Consider the following 19,975-nt stretch of genomic DNA (forward strand, 5'->3'; position numbering starts at 1 on the left):
TGGAATACCTTCAGTCCTCGACTGTTTGTACCGAATACTAACGTTTTGCCCAAACGTTCTTCCTTTCGGTTATTCTTCTCTAAAGCTTCTTCTTGGGATTTCCTGATACTTTCCACAATCGTCAAGACGACTTCAATTCTCAACGCTCTTGGCCTTTTCCTTTCAAGATTGACTTTCCGACTGAGAGCATCAGCAACAACATTTGCTTTACCTGGGTGGTAAAGTATCTCATAGTCATAGTCCTGAGTAGTTCTAGCCAGAATCGTTGCCTCATGTTCAATTCCTTCTGATTAAAGAGATACTGCAGACTCTTATGATCAGTGAACAACTTGCACTTCGTGTCGTAGAGATAATGCCTCCATATCTTTAGAGCAAAAACTACCGCTGCCAACTCCGAATCGTGAGTAGGTTAGCTCTTTTCGTGCTCTTTCAATTGTCGAGATGCGTATGCTATCACCTTTTCTCATTGGGTCAGAACACAACCCAACCCGACTCTAGAAGCGTCACTATAAGCCACGAAATCTTTGACTCCATCTGGTAGAGAAAGTATCGGTGCTTCACATAACTTCTTCTTTAGGTTCTCGAATGCCTCATCGTGCTTGTCACTCCATGTATATGTAGCTCCTTTGTGAGTCAAAGCTGTCAATGGAGCAGCTATTGAAGAAAAGCCTTGGATAAATCGTCGGTAATATCCGGCTAATCCTAGAAAGCTTCGAATCGCTGTGGGACTCTTTGGACGTTCCCACTTCATTACAGCCTCGATCTTTGTGGGGTCAACCATTATCCCTTCCTGGTTTACCACATGACGCAAGAACTGGACCTCTCGTATCGAAAAGTCGCATTTAGAGAACTTAGCGTAAAGCTTCTCCTTTTTCAATACTTCCAACACTTCTCGTAGATGCTTGCCATGCTCCTCCTGGCTTTTCGAGTAGATGAGAATGTCGTCGATGAACACTATCACAGATTTATCGAGGAATGGATTAAAAACCCTATTCATCAAATCCATGAATGCGGCTAGAGCATTGGTTAGTCCAAACGACATAACCAAGAACTCGTAGTGTCCATATCTCGTTCTGAATTGTAACGCCCGCAAATCCGGGCTAGTCAAATTAGAGGCAATAGGGGTCGAAAATGACTTTTCGACAAAAGATTATTTAGAATAAATAATCTTAACCAAGTAGTAGAGTATGTTACAAGGTTTCCGTACATATAAAGAACGCCGAAATCCGAGTTACAACGAAGAAGTTATGACTCGTCGAAGTTTCGCGTCAGAACCGGCACGGTACTGGGAAGCGTAAATAGTGAATTTACGATAGAGCAAGATTTAGCCTTAGCGATCTATACGGAAGTCGTAGAATATGTTAAACTAAGAACATCGATAAAAAGAACGCCCAAATCTGACTTCGTATGAAGATGTTATGATTTTTCGAAGTTTCGGACTAGTAGTGTACAGCCCGAAATTCGAATATTAGATCGAGCGGTTTTTAGCCGACATGACCTGAACGAGAATCGAAGATATCGTTAAAAGTAGCGTAACGAGAAAAAGATGGGCGAAAACGGATGTCGGATGAAGAAGTTATGAGGATTTAACAAACTAATCCTGTCCCGGCCCGTTAATAATATAAAATTTAAAATCGAGCAAAAACTAGCCAACGGATTCTAAACGAAAGTTGTAAAGTACGTTCCCACCTTCGCGTGGATATAAAGAACGTCGAAAACGGAGCTCGTATGCGAAGTTACGAATTTTTAAAGATTGTACTCGTTTTTGCGAGATCTGATAAGAAGTCGCTGACGTGGCGCTTTCCCAGTCGTCCGATGATGATCGCTGAAGTCGCCTCAGATGAGTGACGCGTCGTCTCTTGCTACGCCCAACATTCGGTCTCGTACGCACTGCGTTCACTTAGCCATTCTCGGTCCAGAAGAAGCCACGTCGCACCACCAAGCCTTCGCCACCTGGAGGTCTGATCCGAAGCTACACCCCGTGTAAGGTCCTCGGCACGCCCAACGTACTCCGAGGCTGCGGTCTATAAAAGGGAGGTGAAGCCTCTCGGATTTCTCACACCTTCCAACATAAGTTTCTCTCCCTACTTTCTCTCACTAACCCCCAAACCCCCCTAAACCCTAGCAAAACCCCCTAGCTCCCGAGGGAAGCCCCGAGGCTCCCGGAGTCCCGAGAAAAAGGAGTTTTTCGGTTTCGAAACGATGCTCCAATTAAGTTCCGGTTTTCGATAAAATTCACTGTAAGTATGCTACGCTTACGCAATTTTTAATATAGCTTTCAAATAATTATAGGAGTGTTATTAGGTCCTTAAAATAATTATTTGGGCTATTATTATGAGTTATATTGAGCGTTATTAACGCTTAATAATAGTCAGACTAATTAATTTGTCGCGGTTATCGTTAGACTAAACCCTAGTGGTATTACTACTAGGTTTTATCGAAGGAATATCGTTTTGAGAGTATCGAAGCGCTGTCCGAGTGCTGAGTCACCACCTACTCAGGTGAATGCATAGTCCTTTTCATCTTACACATAGATATGAAGTATTTTATATAAACTGCATGCTATGCGTGCGTATTATCTGAATACTTGCTGTCTATGCTGGATGAACGTTTTATACATGTTTTAAAGGATTTAAACTATATACGTATTTTATATATACGAATATGTTGGGTATGAGATGGGATGAATGATGAGAGATAGAAGATGACGTGAGTATACATTGGCATCTATAGACTTAGTGCCTATGGGACAAACACCGGTAGCTATGGACTTAGTACCTGTTAGACGTTGGTAGCTATGGATTTAGTACTTGTTAGGAATTGGTAGCTATGGACTTAGTACCTATTAGTTAGACGCTGGTAGCTATGAATTTAGTACCTGTTAGGAATTGGTAGCTATGGACTTAGTACCAATTGAACACTGGTAGCTATGGATTTAGTACCTGATGAGTAAGATATAGCAGCCATGGATTTAGTGCTTTACGAACGAACATCGGCAGCTATGGATTTAGTGCCAGTCCTATAACCCTGGAAGTAAGGGACTTCGGAATAAACGAATGCAGGATAGATGACTCTTAGGTTAAATCCTTAAGAGTAAAGAAGATAACGGGGATGGGTAATTGGGTTAATTGTTTGATGATTGAGCATAACAATTATATTATTGTGGGTTGAAAACCCTATGTACTCACCAGGTTTCCCAACCTGACCCACTCAGTTTATGTATATCACAGGTGACGAAGTGAAGTGACATTACACTGAGAGATTTAAAGAGATGTAGATCACTAGTGTAAATCATTGTAAGTTCTTTTTATGCTTATGTTTCGGTATTAACGATGACATCCCAAACGTTTTAAAATGAAATAAATACGTTTCTTCGAAAATGTTTTAATAACGTATTTACCATGTTTTTTTGGGAACAAATTCCGCAACCTTTTTATAAAATGAAGTACTCTGATTTTTATAAAGCATAAACAAAATCGGTCTTTTCTGGCCGTGATTTTGGGGATGTCACCTGAATGCAGTCTTCTCGATATCCTGATCTCTCACTTTCAGCTAATGATATCCCGACCTAGGATCGATCTTTGAGAAGTAGCTCGAACCTTGCAGCTGATCGAATAGGTCGTCAATTCTCGGCAATGGATACTTGTTCTTCACCGTTGCCTTGTTCAGCTCTCGGTAGTCTATACACATTCTCATGCTTCCGTCATTCTTCTTTACGAATAACACCGGAGCTCCCCAGGGTGATGAACTGGGTCGAATGAAACCATTGTCCAACAGCTCCTGAAGTTGTTTCATAAGCTCCTTCATCTTCGTCGATGCTAATCAGTAAGGTGCCTTTGCTATCGGTGTTGCACCTGGTAACAAGTCTATACGAAACTCCACTTGCCTATCATGTGGTAATCCGGGAAGATCTTCGGGAAAGACTTCTAGATAATCACACACAACCGGTATATTCTGCACCTCTTTCTTCTCCTTCTTAGCATCGATTACGAATGCCAAGTATGATGCACATCCCTTGGACAAACATTTCCTGGCTTCCATCAGGGAGATGATTCTAGCATTCACTCTGCGTTTGTCCCCATACACCATAAATGATTCCTTTCCGGGTGGGTTTACCCTTACTATCTTCTTTCGGCATTGAATCTCAGCATCGTTGGCGCTAAGCCAATCCATACCCAAAACGATGTCGAAACTGTTTAACTCCAAGGGTAATAGCTCCTCATGGAATTCGTTTCCGTTTAGGTCGATGACTACGTTCTTAAGGCGATTACTAACAGGTACGAATTTGCCACCGGCAACTTCTACAATCAGGGCATTATCAAGTTTTTCTATAGGTAATGCTACTTTTCTACCAAATTTACACAACACAAAGGAGTAGTTGGCTCCGGAATCAAATAGTATATTGGCAGGCATACCATTTACAAGAAAGGGACTTGAAGCGACGTCTGCCGCCTCCTTTGTAGCCTCGAGCGTCATCTGGAAGGCTCTCACCTTCGGCTTCGGTGGTATGTTGGGCCTTCCCGCATCTTTCTTCTTTGGGCAATCCTTAGCAAAATGCCCTTCTTCACGGCACTCGTAGCACACCCTCTTGTTGGTGGTGCACTCATTGGCATAGTGCCCCGTTTTCCCACACTTGTAGCAGGTTACTTCCTCGCTACATTTTCCCGAGTGCTTCTTCTAGCACTTCTCGCACCATTTAAATTCATTTCCTCCCCCGAACTTCTTTGAAACGAACTTGCTCTTATTTTTGTTGGGTTTAGCAGACCCTTCAAATTTCCTTTTCTCGCCAACCTCGACTTTGCTGGCAACTCTTCCCTTAATCATATCCTCCACAGACTTGGCAGCCCAGATAGATGCCTCCAGAGTAGGTGCTTGACGCACTGGCACCGTGTACTCCCATGGGAGTCCCTTTGCGTACTTATCGATTTTCGTCAGCTCATCCGGAACAAGACGCAAGGAAAACTCCATCTTTTCCGTGAAGTTGTTCGTGTATTCATCGATTAACATGCTTCCCTTCTTCAGGGTTAGAAACTGGTTCTCTAACTCGAGCAGGTTTTGAGCTGAGCAGTATTGTCGTTTGAATTGCACCAAAAATTCTGCCCATGTCAGCTACATGGGCTTGTTGGGGCTTAAAGTCTTCCCCAAGGTATTCCACCAACGTACAGCGCCTCCTCGAAAATGACGCACTGCAAATTTGGTATGTAGTTTTCCTCTGCAACCACACGTCATGAAAGCTAACTCCATCTTTGAGATCCAGTCCATGACCCCGATCGGATCTTCCTTTCCCGTGAAAGTTGATGGTTTGCAAGTCAAAAAATCCTTGTACTTGTATCCATTCCTCTCAACTTCGTCACCTTGGTTGTTTTGTTGAACTATTGGTGGGTTGGCTTGACCAACAGTCCCACTATAATTTCCCTCCTCAGTTTTCCCTTCGTTCAACTCGGGTTGTTCGATCTGAATAGTCGCTTCCTCTCGATTTTGCTGGATTAAACGTCTGGTTTCCTCCATTTGACCATCCAACATCGCATGGATCATCGCTTGCACACCGGCCATCGTTATTGGCTCAGCAGCGGCTTCCACAAATGATATTTGCTCAATCACTGGGGCTTGGTTTCTGTTCCCATTTGCATTCACGTTTCCGCTACGGGTCCTTACCATCTTGATCTATACACCGAATAAGGTGAATTTAGATCTTTATTTAGGATAGACGTTTAAACCATCCTTATCACTCCGAAACATTTACATGCTAGTTCTAATATCGTAGTCGTACGTTTAGAATCCAAAACACATAAGGTTTCCAGATCCGTTCGGAAACAGACCATAGATCCAAACAATTAACAGCATATCAGGCACAAAGCATTTAGCACATAAAATCATTTTAGGCATAATTCCTAAAAAAAGCTAGTGCTCACACCTCACAATCATCACTTAACATTCTAAGTTTAAGTCTAGAAATCCTACAAATTCCTAGTTCGCTTAAACTAATGCTCTGATACCAACTGTGACATCCCCAAAATCACGGCCAGAAAAGACTGGTTTTGTTTATACTTTATTTCAAAATCAGAGTAATCTTTTAATAAAAGAGTTGCGGAATTTTTCCCAAAACAATATTATGATAAAGATTTATCAAAAGCATTTCCTTAGAAATGTATTTCATTAAAAGAATCGACATGTCATGTTCGATACAGTACATAAGTATAAACAATACAGTATAAGCCTTACTACATTATTTCATATCTACAGGCCTATAACCGTAATCCCTCGTCCAAAACATCACATCTATGCTCATGCGCCACTACCTGTAATACAAGAAACTGAGTGGGTCAGGCTTGGGAGCCTGGTGAGCACATAGGGTTTTCAACCCACAATAAATAAGTTTATTAACTTTATCAAACCAAACAAACCCGATTACCCGTTCCCGATATCCTCACTTTACGTCCCTAAAACATCTAACACAAGGGACCTAGTCTAAGGACTTTCATCGGGATGGACACTACTGCTAAGGGGATTCCTCAACAATAAATGTCCTTAAGGCAACCATGTGGGGGATGGAGTACATCTGGTGAGCACACAGTTCAAATAAACACCTACAGGTTGCGAGCCTGCTAGTGTTCCACTGGACTGTCTAGAATAGTCCGTGGTCGTCATCTATACTCCGCTAGATGACTAGATCATCAATGACATCTATAACGAGACCTCTCATTATTTCATTTTATCACACAACAACTAATACACCTACCCATGTTTTACCCCAACATTTTCGTAGATATAAAATACATATACAGTTTAAATCATTGAAAACATGTATAAAAATGTTCATCCAGCATAGATAGCAAGTATTCAGGTAATATGCACACATAGCACGTAATTTATATAAAATACTTCATATCTATGTGTAAGCTGAAAGTAACTATGTACTCACATGTAAGGTGGTGACTCAGCACTTGGACAGTGCTTCGATACTCTCAAAACGATTTTCCTTCGATAAAACCTAGTACCAATACCACTAGGGTTTAGTCTAATGATAACTGCGACAAATTAATTAGTATGACTATTATTATTATTATATAAGCATTAATAACACTCAATATAACTCATAATAGTAGCCCAGATAATTATTTTAAGGACCTAATAACATTCCTATAATTATTTGAAAGTTATATTAAAAATTGCGTAAGCGTAGCACACTTACAACGAATTTTATCGAAAACCGGAACTTAATTGGAGCAGCGTTTCGAAACCGAAAGGCTCTTTTTCTCGGCACTCCGGGAGCCTCGGGGCTTCCCTTGGGAGCTAAGGGCTTTACCTAGGGTTTAGGGGTGGTTTGGAGCCTTAGAGAGAGAAAGATTTTAGAGAGAGAATGAGAAATGGTGTGAAAATGAAGGCTACCCCCGCAGCTATTTATAGGCAAAACCCTCTCGGATTACGCCAGGCGTACCGATGCTACGCTGGGCGTACTCTCGGATAGGGTTACAGGAGGATCCAGCTGGCTCGCACTCGGTCTCGGACGGATAAGGGCAAGGTACGCGGGGAGTTCTGGATCTCGTACGCGGGGCATAGGGCGAAGGCGAGGCGACGTGGCGTGGATCAGAAGGGTGCTCTGCGATTGGTGATGGACGGATGCGATGAGGCCACGTCATCCATTTCGCATTAGACTTCGTAATTTGCATACTCAAATTTAAAAATTCATAACTTTCACATACGAGCTCCATTTTCGACGTTCTTTATATCCACGCGAATCTGGGAACGTACTCTACAACTTTCGTTTAGACTCCGTCGGCTAATTTTGACTCGATTTTAAATTTTATATTACTAACAGGCCAAGACAAGATTGGTCCGTTAAATCCTCATAACTTCTTCATCCGACGTCCGTTTTCGCCCATCTTTTTCTCGTTACGCTACTTTTAACGAGATCTTCAATTCTCGTTTAGGTCGCGTCGGCTAAAAACCGTTTGATCTAATATTCGAATTTCGGTCTGTACACTGCTAATCCGAAACTTTGAAAAATCATAACTTCTTCATACGAAGTCAGATTTGGGCGTTCTTTTTATCGATGTTCTTAGTTTAACGTATTCTACAACTTTCATTTAGATCTCTAAGGCTAAATCTTGCTCTATCGTAAATTCAGTATTTACGCTTCCCGATATCGTGCCGGTTCTGTTGCGAAACCTCGACGGGTCATAACTTCTTCGTTATAACTCGGATTTCGGCGTTATTTATATCCCCGAAATCCATTTTTCTACCACTAAAACTTTATATAAAGATATCGGGCTTATCTCACACTTTAATTTTGACGCTTATTTTTATTCTTTATTAATTATACATTTATAATTAAATATTAAGCACATAAATACACACAATTCACATAATACTCAAATATTTCGTCTTTATTACTTCAAAAAGAGTGACAATAGTTGACCTAGACTATTACATTGAAAAATATGCTTAGCCCTGAAACCCGGGCGTTACAGTAGTGGATGGAGTGCTAGTGGTTGTTAGGCTTTGAGAGATTTTAGAGTGATGTTGTTAACAACAAAACTTGGATCTCTAACAGTCGAAACAATCTAAAGAGAACTGGAGATGCAGCAACGCGGTGGTTGTGGACAACTAGGGATTTTAGATAGAAGGTAATGGGTTTGCTGATGCAGGAAATACAATTGATTAAGTGGTGACGATGGTGATCGATTCGGTCACAATTTAGAGGACCTACGGGAGAATAAGAGAGATAGAGAGCATATAAGGGGGTACTTTAAAAGAGCAAGCAGTAACACCACTCGATTTATGGAGCAGCGGGTGGACATGATTTATACTACAAGACGGACACATGTGAGGAAGAGACTAAAAAAGTTAAATGTGGATCATATTTGGTGCACACACCGACTGAACCACTGAGCTCCCACTTTGAAAGAGGCAAATTCAGGAGGATGAATTAAAAAATATATATTAAATAGCTAAAATCCAAAAGTTCAAAAAGAAATAACAAAATATGAGAAATAAGTAAAGATGTGTACCAATTATAATAAAACCTTAAGAACTTTACTGTTCAAATGAGAACATTTTTAAAAATGAGTCACCCACAAAGTCGCTACACATTTAAACTAGTAATATATTTATTATTTATTATTAGACAAAATCCCTCTCCAACTTCCCACCTAACACCTACCCCTCCCCACCATAAAAACTTATGTCTTCTCTCTCATCTCATTTGAAGTTACACCACCACAGAAACCATCAAACCACTGTATAGCCATCTTCGGACCATTATATTGTCGTCGCCACCGTAGTGATGTCGCCAGAACAACCGCACCACCTCCTATTCCCTCCACCTCTACTCCTCGTACCATCAAAAACCACCTCCTTCCGCCTTTCGTCTTCATAAACCACCTCCATCCACCTCCTCTTTTTGAACAACCTCCATCCGTCTCTGCTCTCTGGTTTAAAGATTATTGATATAGTCTAGTTTACCGTTCTCGCTTTCCGATCGCCAGATCTCTCTTAAGGTCATTAGATCTCGTTTCGTCGAATCCAAAGACGAAAACAACTAGATCTGCTTCCCCTCTTTTGTTAAAACGTTATGCAGCCACGAAACTCGAGAACGAAGATCTACTCTTTCTAATTTGCTTCACCGCCGCGACGGTGGTCTAACAATGGCGACGATGATGGCGGTGGCTCATTGAAGTAGATGATGATAATCAGATCTTGAACAAAATTTGTATCTGATGAGCGCGAGTGAAACGTAGTTGTATGATTGAATGTGACAAACAAGAATAAAGTAAATATTGGTTTAAAGTGGCCACTTTTAATGAATTAATACAATTATATTTTTCCATTATATAATTTTATAACTTAATAAGTTAAATGTGTTTTAATATACTATCTTGATAATATGAAGATCAAAAAATAAATCGTGTTATATATATTATATTGAAACAAAACTTTTTAAAATTTTTTTAATAAAAATTAAGACGGTTAATACTATATTCAAATTTATATAACTTACCATATCTAGAGAACAACTACTGAATCAAGAATGTGAAAACAAATCCACATTAATTATATATGATGAAATTCTTATAATCATATGTGATTAGAGACATTAGAAAAATATTGAATCGATAATGCAAAAATGAATCATGTCCATATAAATCATATGTGATGAGATACATATAATTAAATATGACTAAATACATGAGACAACTATTAAATTAAGAATGCGAAAATGAATTGTGTCCATATAAGTCATATGTGATTAGATACATATAATCACATATGATTTATATGGACAAAATTGGTTTTTGTGTTTTCAATTCGATAAATTTTCTCATGTATTTAATCCCATGTAATTATATATATATATATATATATATATATATATATATATATATATATATATATATATATATATATATATATATATTTAACCACATATAATTTATATGAAAAATATTTGTTTTCATTTTTTCGATTCAATAGTTTTTCTTTGTCAATATTAATCATATTTTGATCACATATGATTTTATGTACCTATGAAAAAATGAATAGTGCCCACAGAAATAATATTTGATTAAATTCATATAATCAAATGTGAGTATATGCGTTTAATCACATATGATTTATATAGACAAAATCCATTTTCGTTTTCTCGATTCAATCAAATGTGATTATGTTACATATGCTTTATATGGATAAAAACGAATGTTATCCATATAAATCATATGTGGTTAAATATATATAATCACATATACATGAAAATAATAATTGAATTAAGAAATGCGAAAATTAATCTAGTCCACATAAATCATATGTGATAAAATACATATAATCACAATCGATTAAATACACGAGACCTACTATTGAATTGAAAATGCCTAAATGAATATTGTCCACAAAATCATACGTGATTAAATACATATACTCACATATAATTTATGTGGACAAGTTTCAGTTTCGTGTTCTCATTTAGATAATTGTTCTCATGTATTTAACCACATTTGATTATATGTATCTAACCACATATGATTTATGTACACAAAATTCATTTACGTGGTCTCGATTCAATGGTTTTTACTTTTGTACTTCATTCCTATGTTATTAAATACATTTAGTCACATATGATTATATGTACTTAATCACATATGATTTATATCCATAAGATTCGTTTTCATGTTCTCAATTTAATGGTTGTTATTTGTACACATTAATCATATGTGATTAAATACATATAATCACATGTGATTAAATACATGAAAATATTTGTCGAATGTAGGTGGTGGTGATGGTTGGTGGTAGTAGCGAGTGGTGGTCATAATGGAATATGGTGGGTGGGTATTAGTGATGGATAGTGGAGGTGGTGGTGGGTGAAGGTTGGTGGTAGTCGGTGGGGATGGTGGCATGGGTCATCACACCCCTGAACCAGGACGGCGGAAATGTCCGGGGGCAGTTGACATCATTGAGTAATATCATAGCAGTTGAATATAAATGATACATAGCAACCAAACATCATACAATACAATATAACAACATTCATTGTTTACAAAGTGTATTTGTTAATTGAATTACACAAAATCATCAAGAGTATGATGTTCCCAAAAATAGTAACATGTCCAGATCCGAGACTCGAGTACATGTTCACTGAGTTCCTGAGAATACAAGTTGTTTTAAAAAACGTCAACATAGAATGTTGGTGAGTTCATAAGCACAGTTGTAGAAAAACTGTGTATTATCTTTGTTCATAGTAAGTTGTAAATTTCCAGAAAATCCAATATTTTCTATAAAAAGTAATTTGTGGGCCTCGTCCCAAAATCATGTATAATTGAATGTGTGTTCCTTAGTTTTCCTTTATTGTTACTGAAAAGAGGGTGTTCCAAAAAAATCCTATATTTTCTATATATAAAAGATATTGTAGCCCTAAAACCCTAAGACCGAAGTCGTGAAATCAGTTACAAAATATATGAACCATAGTTCCGTATTTTATAAAACTAGTAGGGTGTATATCCTTTGTAGATTCCAAGATTAATAGGACCATACTCTATGTTAGTCGTTACAACCATATTGATATGACGCGTACACCTGCCCTGACGTTCTTCAGGCGTCAGATACGGTCTAGATATTTCTCACCTTAGACTGGCCAGTCTAGCTGTAGCAAACAACACAAGTGTGGGGTGTCAACCCCGTATAGATCTATACACAATTATCCTGCTCCCCCTCTGTAGGGGACTCTGGTTATAAACACAAGACTTACAATGTGCCTAGATAGGCACGGCGAAGAAACAAAACAAGTCTCACAAGAGCCTTAATGGAATGTACGCGAGTTTTTCTCCCTTTATTAAACAATGCAAATAAGATTTTCCTTGTGTAAAGTTGTGACAACCCGAGATTTATTCCGTTATTGTAACTCACTTTTGTTAATAAAATTTAATTTTTATTTAATTTTCCGTCAGAATTCTTGGGTTAAGTAAATCAACTAGGGTTATTGTCATAAGTACATACGTGTCGGAAAAGGAAAAAGCGCGTGAAAAACTCCATATTCTCTCAAAAAGCCACGAGTTCACGACCCAGGGAGAGTTTACGGCCGTAAACTCTATTAGCGGTTAGTGCCTGGTGGACCCCCACCCCTGGCCGTAAACTCACCCTATATAAGGGTTGAGTGGCCTTCATTTCACCCTTTTCACACTCTAAAAAGCTTTCTCTCTCTACCTTCTCTCTACAATTTCGAGTTTGATCAAGAAACCTCAAGAATGTAAGTAATTATTCATTTCTCTTGTGTTTTAATCCCTTTTTCTAGTGTTGAATCCATGTTTCATTCAATATAACTTCATCTTTGCTAGATATTCTCTCTCACCAAGAACACCAAGAACACACACTAGTGTTTAGTGGCTAAAAACCTCATTCCAAGCCTCTTTCAGTAAGTAACTACCGTCAATGCTTAATGTTTATTGGAAACCACTGATTTTTGACCTAGAATCGACCCAAATCATAAACTTGGGATGGGTTTATGGCCGTACACCCTTCAATGGCCGTAAACTCCTTTTTAGGTCGAATATTGGCCTTTAAATCCTACTCTGAGCTTTGCACAAGGCTTAAAATAATTCCAAGAGGCTAGAAAGGACCCTGAAACACCAAAAATCACACATCTCGTCCAGTGTTTACGACCGTAAACCCGTAGACCGCAAACCCATGGGTCGTAAACCCTTAGACCGCAAACCCATGGGCCGTAAACCCATGGACCGCAAACCCAGTTCATGACCGCAAACTCCTTTTACAGCCGTAAATAGCTCTTTCGTGGGAAAAAGTCTATTTTCCTTGATCCAATACATTCCCGATGACATTCCTTAACCAAAACCAAGTGTTTATCTAACACTTATCTAACGGAATCGCTAATTTAAATACATATATGTATTCATTTGATATTAGGATTTCCATTAAGTGCAACATACAGCAACTCAAGAATCATCCAGTTCAATCCTCTGCATCCAACCAACAGTGAGTTCACACCCCTACGCTTTTCTGAGTTTTTCAGGTTTTCATGGGGGGGGGGGGGGGGAATACAAGTCAAACATAAAAGTTTTCATAACTTAAGAAATGATATAGTTATAATGGCTTTCTATCAAACATTTAGACATATTTATCCCTTTTGTAATATGTCGAGCATAAGAGACGTTTTCTAATTATAATTACATAGTTTTCAAAAAAAAATACATGAAGGTAACTAAACATTCAAACTATAATAAATATAGTTTGGGATTTCGTTACCAGTCTTACAGATTCCAACTTCATGCAAAGTTAAACATATAAACTATGTCAGATTTAGTTTATCCATTTCTACAAATACAAACCTAGAGTATCTTGCTAGATAATTATTTATGTATAACTATTAACACTCTACACCATTACAAACGATTTCGAACTCGAGAACAACCGAACAACACGTAAACTAGTTATTACATGTTTGTGAGACTCATCTTTGTTCTGCCCTCGGGGTACCAATAAATCCTCACCGGTAGTATAACTAGAGTCTCCTGGAGGGAGAGCATGAAATTTGTGAATAGATATTCGGGACCGACAATCCCACACCTGAACTGTTAGCTACAGTTAGGTGGGCACGCCTGGGGTGACAAATTTTGTATTCATACGACGCCTGAAACGTCAAGGAGGTCACCGATTATATTAATATGGTTATGCGACTCAGAATAAGTATAAACCAACCTTTGTTTACGAGATTTCTTTCTTCTAAAGTTTTATTTCAATTAATAAAACTACCTATCTTCTTACTGGAGGGTATTCCAGGTACACAGTCTACGGTTTTATTTAAAAAAATAAAACTACAATACATACTGGTGGTAACCATGATTTTCAAACAGAATATACTTTTCATATAGAAATCAACAAACATGTTAGAAAATATGGGATTTTCATGGTAAACATACATTCATATTCAAAACTTGATATTAAAGATTTTCGATACAAACGACAATTTACTTATAATGGAAAAAATCATTTATACAAACTCAGTGACTAGTTTTCAATACAAAAACATGCTTATGAACTCACCAGCTTTAGGCTAATACATTTTCAAAACCGCTTGTATTCTCAGGACGACAATAGACAGGTACCTTGCTAGCTTTTGGGAGAAGACGGAGCATTTTGGAGTCTTATCTTTATCTTTTGTTTATATCGATGTATGCAAACTATGTTTTCAAACTGATGTAAATATTCTTAATGTAATGTAATGATTCTGTTTACTTTGATTGCTATGTCACGATTGTTGTGATACTACGCATGACGTCGCCTCCCTCGGACGTTTCCGCCGTTGTTTTTCTGATGGTTCGGGGGTTTGACAGATTGGTACCAGTTGTCATGAACGAAGCTCACAAGACTAGATACTCTGTTCATCCAGGATCAGATAAGATGCACCTTGATCTCAAGAAACTATATTAGTGGCCAAACATGAAAGCCGAGATCGCTACTTTCGTGGGCAAGTGTCTGACTTGTGCTAATGTGAAGGTCGAATATTAGAAGCCCTCCAGTTTGCTGCAACATCCGGAGGTACCTGAATGGAAGTGGGAGAGGATTACCATGGATTTCATTACCAAATTACCCAATTCTCTGAGTGGGTACGACACCATATGGGTAATAGTTGATCGATTGACGAAATCCGCTCACTTCCTGCCAATCAAAGAAACTTTCAAGATGGAAAGGCTCACCTGAATCTACATTCAAGAGATAATTCGATTGCATGGTGTACCTGTATCCATTATCTCCGATCGAGATAGCAGATTCACTTCTAGATTTTGGAACTCCCTGCAAAAGGCACTTGGAACTAAGCTGGATATGAGTACAGGTTATCATCCTCAGACAGATGGACAGAGTGAGAGAACCATCCAGACCTTGGAAGATATGTTGAGAGCATGTGTCATCGACTTTGGTAAATCATGGGACATCCATTTTCCCTTGGCTGAATTCTCCTACAACAATACTTATCATACCAGTATCAAGCTTGCGCCTTTTGAAGCCCTCTATGGCCACAAGTGCAGATCCCCTCTGTGCTGGGTTGAGGTGGGCGACACGCAGCTAGCTAAGGGACAAGTCCCTGATAGCACTCTCATTGGTACAGAAATCATCCGCGAAACCACCGAAAAGATCATACAAATCCGGGAACGACTAAAAGCCTCACGAGATCGACAAAAGAGCTACGCCGATAAACGACGAAAACCCTTGGAGTTCCAGGTTGGAGACCGTCTCCTGCAGAAGGTCTCGCCCTGGAAAGGCATGATACGCTTTTGAAAGCGTGGAAAGCTAAATCCAAGATACATAGGACCATTCGAGATCCTTGCTAGGATTGGTCCTGTAGCCTACAAACTCCGCTTACCTCAAGAACTTAGTAACATTTACCCTGTCTTCCATGTCTCAAATCTTAAGTAGTGCTTATCCGACGAAACCCTTGTAATCCTTCTTGACGAGATTGAAATCAACGAGAACCTTAATTTCATGGAAGAACCGGTCGTAATCATGGATAGAGAAATTAAATGAACGAAACAAAGTCGCATTCCGATAGTGAAGGTTCGCTGGAATGCCAAGCAGGGACCCGAATTCACTTGGGAACGTGACGATCAAATGAAACATAAGTATCCACATCTCTTTCCAAATCCATGATTGGTATTCCATGTTCGAATTCCGATAGTGAAGGTTTGCTGGAATGCCAAGCAGGGAGTCGAATCCACTTGACAATATGAAGATCAAATGAAACAGAAGTATCCACATCTCTTACCAAATCCATGATTGGTATTCCATGTTCGAATTTCGGGACGAAATTCCCTATAACGGCGGGGTGATTAACTCACTTATGTTAATAAAATTAAATTTTTATTAAATTTTCCGTCAAAATTCTTGGGTTAAGTAAATCAACTAGGGTTATTGTCATATTACATACGTGTCGGAAAACGAAAAAGCGCGCGAAAAACTCTCGATTCCCTCGAAAAGCCACGAGTTCACGGCCTAGGGAGAGTTTACAGCCGTAAACTCGTGTACGACCGTAAACTCTGTTTGCGGTCAGTGCCTGGTGGACCCCCACCCCTGGCCGTAAACTCACCCTATATAAGGGTTGAGTGGCCTTCATTTCACCCTCTTCACACTCTAAGAAGCTTTATCTCTCTACCCTCTCTCTACAATTTCGAGTTTGATCAAGAAACGTCAAGAATGTAAGTGATTATTCACTTCTCTTGTGTTTTAATCCCTTTTTCTGGTGTTGAATCGATGTTTCATTCCATATAACTTCATATTTGCTAGATTTTCTCTCTCACAAAGAACACCAACAACACACACTAGTGTTTGGTGGCTAAAAACCTCATTCCAAGCCTCTTTCAGTAAGTAACTACCCTCCATGCTTAATGTATACTGGAAACCACTAATTTTTGACCTAGAATCGACCCAAATCATAAACTTGGGATGCGTTTACGGCCGTACACCCTTCAACGACCGTAAATTCCATTTTAGGTCGAATATTGGCCTTGAAATCCTACTCTGAGCTTTGCACAAGGCTTAGAATAATTCCAAGAGGCTAGAAAGGACCCTGAAACACCGAAAATCACACATCTCGTCCAGTGTTTACGGCCGTAAACCCTTGGGCCGTAAACCCATGGGTCGTAAACCCATGGACCGCAAACCTAGTTCACGGCTGTAAACTCCCTTTATGGCCGTAAAAAGCTCATTTGTGGGAAAAAGTCAGTTTTCCTCGATCCAACCAATTTCTGATGACATTCCTTAACCAAAACCAAGTCTTTATCTAACACTTATCTAACGAAATTGCTAATTTAAATACATATATGTATTCATTTGATATTAGGATTTCCATTAAGTGCAACATACACAAACTCAAGAATCGTCTAGTTCAATCCTCTGCATCCAACCAACAGTGAGTTCATACCCCTACACTTTTCCGAGTTTTTCAGGTTTTCAAGGGGGGAATACAAGTCCAACATAAAATTTTTCATAACTTCAGAACTGATACAATTATAACGGCTTTCTATCAAACATTTAGACATATTTATCCCTTTTGTAATATGCGGATCATAAGGGACGTTTTCTAATTATAATTGCATGGTTTTCAAAACAATACATGAACATAACTAAACATTCAAGCTATAATAGGTATAGTTTGGGATTTCATTACTAGTCTTACAGATCCCAACTTCATGCAAAGTTAAACATCTAAATTATGTCAAATTTATTTTATCCATTTCTACGAATACAAACCTAGAGTATCTTGTTAGATAATTATTTATGTATAATTATTAATACTCTACACTGTTACAAATGGTTTCGAACTCGAGAACAACCAAACAACACGTAAACTAGTTATTACAAGATTGTGAGACTCATCTTCATTATGCTCCTCGGGGTACCAATAAATCCTCACCGGTAGTATAACCAGAGTCTCTTGGAGGGAGAGCGTGAAATTTGAGAATAGATCTATTCGGGACCGACAATCCCATAGTTAGGCGGGCACGCCTGGGATGACAGATTTTGTATTCGTACGATGCCTGAAGATATGTCAAGGAGGTCACCGGTCATATTAGTATGGTTATACGACTCATAATAAGTATAAACCAACATTTGTTTACAGGATTACTTTCTTCTAAAGTTTTATTTCAATTAATAAAACTACCTATCTACTTACTGGAGGGTATTCCACGGACACAGTCTATAGTTTTATTTTAAGAAATAAAACAACTATACATACTGGTGGTAACCATGATGTAGCACCGGGTTCTTGGTACGTATTTCTTTTTATTTTTAATGTAAGTATTTTGCATTTTTAGCCTTGGACTCGGCGAGTTGAAGGACCAACTCGCCTAGTAGCAGCAGGATGGGACATGGGTTTTAAGTAGTGGACTCTATGAGTCGGGTCCTGGACTCGACGAGTAGATCCTGTATGGAAAAAAACCCTAATCCGAGGGTTTGCACCCTATTTAAACAATTTTATGTCGACCAGAATGTCCCTTATGCTCCCAGAACACCTCTCATTGAAACCCTAACCGTTATTGAAGCAATCTAAGCCTTGTTGGTGGATTTTGGTGCTTGTGGTCTTAAGAAGAAAAGAGAAAAGCTTGAGGAAGCAAGTAGAGACCACGGGAACCCGAGTTTGTGCACCTTCTACAGTTCATTGAAGGTAAAAAGTTGTAACCTTGCTCTTTAATTTGTTAGATTCCTCTTTTGGGAGATTTAGGGCTTTTATAAGCCATTTTTGATGACCAACCATGATTACAAACATGGTTGGGGGTTGGGGCTTCTAAATCAAGTCATTAAGGGAGTCACAAGGCAGTTGGGGGTTGCTTTTGCACCCATGAAGGGTCCCATGCATCTTAAGAGCTTGTTTTATGTCTTTTTTGAGCTCAAAGTCCCATGCAAGCACGTAAAGTTTGTAACTTTACGTGCTAAATCGATTGTAGAAGCTTGGATCCATCTTTTGATCAAAGGTTGTACATCATAAATCGAGGATTTAGAGTGTGGACGTGACCGACTCGGCGAGTCCGTTCATGGGACTCAAAAATTGCTAGAACAGACTCGGCGAGTCCAAGGAAATCTCCTTAAGATTGGAGATGAACTCGACGAGTTGTTCATACAACTCGGCAAGTAGAGGATAGGACTTGTTCATCAAATGAGGGTGGACTCGACGAGTGTTCATACAACTCGGCGAGTTGAATGAGGTTCATACGATGTTCATATGAGAGATGAACTCATCGAGTCGATGCCAAACTCGACGAGTCGAGTCATGGATAATGACGAGTAAAGGGTTAGGGACTCGACGAGTTGACGGCCCAACTCGGCGAGTCCGGTCAACTTGAAGTTGGCTTTGACTGGACTTGGACTAACCCTGTTTAGGGTTGCACATGTTGTGTATTGACTTGAAGGATGTCGTTTAAGGACCGAGGAGCTGAAGGGAGTCGACTTGTGAGCCGAGGATAATTCAAATATTGCATGACATTGAGGTGAGTTACCTTCCAGTAGGAGTGGGTCTAAGGCCACAATTCCGGCCCACCAAAGACGAGTATTTAGAAGATAATTATCTTTATGATAATTATCTTGGTCTGGTTATGTGTTTTGGTCATGAGATTTATCTGTATGATATGTTATGTATATAGTAGGGATTAGTTTCCCAGACAGTGGTCCTTAGGACTAAAGGGTAAGTCAGTAACTGGATATGCCTGACTATATGCTTATATGCTAGTAGTATGGGGTGAAATAATCCCCAGTTACCGGTTGAAAGATACCGATGACAGTTGCTGGTTGAAAGATACCGATGATAGTTACCGGTTGAAAGATACTGATGAAGGATACCGACTGAAAGATACCAATGAAGGTTACCGGTTGAAAGATACCGATGATTTTGTATGGTATGTGGTATGATGGGGGAACTCACTAAGCTTTGTCCTTACACTTTTGGTTTTTGTTTCAGGTACCTCTTCGTCAAAGGGGA

This window comes from Lactuca sativa, chromosome 5 (genome assembly GCF_002870075.4).
Source record: "Lactuca sativa cultivar Salinas chromosome 5, Lsat_Salinas_v11, whole genome shotgun sequence".
Taxonomy (NCBI): domain Eukaryota; kingdom Viridiplantae; phylum Streptophyta; class Magnoliopsida; order Asterales; family Asteraceae; genus Lactuca; species Lactuca sativa.